We start from the raw sequence: 2,366 nt of genomic DNA, 5'->3' as shown, positions 1-2,366 counted from the left end.
TCCCCTGGATTGGGTGAGTTAGGAAACAACAGCGACCCCGCTCGACGGGGTGAGGGAAAACACAAGATAGTCATGGACAGTGGATCTAAAGAGACATACCTGTTCACTTCTAATGCCAGGTTTTGTCATGTTAAAATAGGACCAAGATAAATCATACTTTTAAAAAAAATCCACCATAAATGTGATGTGCAACCTGTACCATTAAACTGAAAACAAATCATTTAAAGATGGGTAAGTAAAAATAACTGATAATGTGGTTGCACAAGTACACACACGCACTTAAAACTGGGGATGTGGCTGTGAATTAACCAATCACATCCAAACTCATGTTTAAATGAAAGGCAAGGCATTTCTTTTTACTCCTCTCTCATCTACAGCCAAGCTTCAAACAACATGTGCAACAGGAGGGAATGGGACTGCACCTCCTAAATGTGGAGTGGCAATGTGGAGGGAGGGAGCTATGGTGTTTGATTGAAGATTTTGTCTGGTTATTTATTATTGTGTTTTTATTATTATTATTATATGTTTTGTCTGTGCATCACATTGTACAGTATTTTGTATAATGTATTTATTTGTATTTGCTTGTATTTAGCCTTGTTTTACTCTGCTCTCTGCAACCAGGTCGGCAGTACAAAATAATCTCTGCCAAGATGCCTTCAGCAACATTGAAGGACCTGCATGAATTTCTGGCAAGTACTGTCTGTCTAGTACATGCAACATTGCCTATCTTCCTTATTTATCTGGGCTATGGGATAGAGTGACAAGATGGAACCTTTATCTTGCAAAGAAAAACATTCAAGCTATGCCACATGTTGCAAAGAGACACTTGAAATATCCCAAACGCATGTGAGAAAATGTTTTATGGTCTGAGGAAACCAAGGTGATACTTTTTGGCTATAATTCCAAAACATATGTTTGGCGCAGGCGGCACGGTGTACGACTGGTTATCACATCTGCCTCACAGTTCTGGGAACCGGGGTTCAAATCCCGGCCCCGCCTGTGTGGAGTTTGCATGTTCTCCCCGTGCCTGCGTGGGTTTTCTCCGGACGCTCCGGTTACCTCCCACATCCCAAAAACATGCGTGGTAGGTTGATCGAAGACTCTAAATTGCCTGTAGGTGTGAATGTGCGCGCGAATGGTTGTTTGTATGTGCCCTGCGATTGGCTGGCGACCAGTTCGGGGTGTAACCCGCCTCTCGCCTGAAGATAGCTGGGATAGGCTCCAGCACGCCCGCGACCCTTGTGAGGATAAAGCGGTACAGACAATGGATGGATGGATGGATATTTGGCGCAAACACAACACTGCTCATCACCAAAAGAACACCAACCCTACAGTGAAGCATGGTGGTGGCAGCATCATGTTTTCGGACTGTTTTTTCTTCAGCTGGAGCCAGTCTGGGGCCTTACACAAGGTGGAGCGAATAATAGTGAGTTCCAAATAGCAGTCAGTGTTAGCACAAAACCCTCAGTCTTCTGCTGGAAAGAAAAACAATACAAATACAAATATCAGGAAAAGCCTACTAGAACATCTGAACTTTATTTGGTGTTAATCAGAGGCACTTTACATGGTGGCAGATGATTGCTGACTCCCCATTCAACAGGAGTTTGAAAGTGCTTGGTTAATTCTGAACACAGCCACATCCACAATTATAAGAGGGTGTGGACAGTTGTGCAACGGCATAATCTCAGCTGAATGATAAGTGGTACAGAAGATGGATGGATGGACGTAGTCCTGTATTGTTTGTTGAAGCATTTTTTTCTAAAATTAATTAAAATGTATTTATTCATTTGTTTATTTATTCATTATTTTAGTTTTACCTTAAAAAGCTCAACTTATTTTTTCACCTGTACAACTGACTAGAATGTTAAAATGTTCATTAAAACATCGCTTGTAGAAGTATTAAAGGTTGTATTTAGTTTCAAATTAATTCCCTTTACATTATTTAAGATGGAAAACCTTGTTTGGAAATTGAACAACTTCATAACTGACACTAAAAAGCGGTCATGTATACTGTAGAAAGGTTGATATCGAATGATATTTCGGATGCTTCAAGTCATAAAAATTCAAAACAGCGCATATTCCTCATCTTTCTTCCCCGTCATTCATCATTTATATCGGACGATTCGATTCGTTTGTGGTCCACTTCAGTGCAATTCCAGCCCCCCTGAAATTCCTCCAGGGCTGAAAAAAGGTCAACAAAGACGGCGAGACACAACCAAAGAGAGGTGAGCAGTGAAGTGAAACCTCATTGTATTGCCTCATTATGGGCTCCCACTGTGAGGAAGGAGCCATTTTGTGGCACCAAGCAGGTCAATAACTGCAAAGATGGCTGATGGGGGATCAGCGGTGCAGATTGTGAAAGACAG

This window comes from Phyllopteryx taeniolatus, chromosome 20 (assembly GCF_024500385.1).
Source record: "Phyllopteryx taeniolatus isolate TA_2022b chromosome 20, UOR_Ptae_1.2, whole genome shotgun sequence".
Taxonomy (NCBI): Eukaryota; Metazoa; Chordata; class Actinopteri; order Syngnathiformes; family Syngnathidae; genus Phyllopteryx; species Phyllopteryx taeniolatus.
This window is presented reverse-complemented; position numbering follows the sequence as displayed.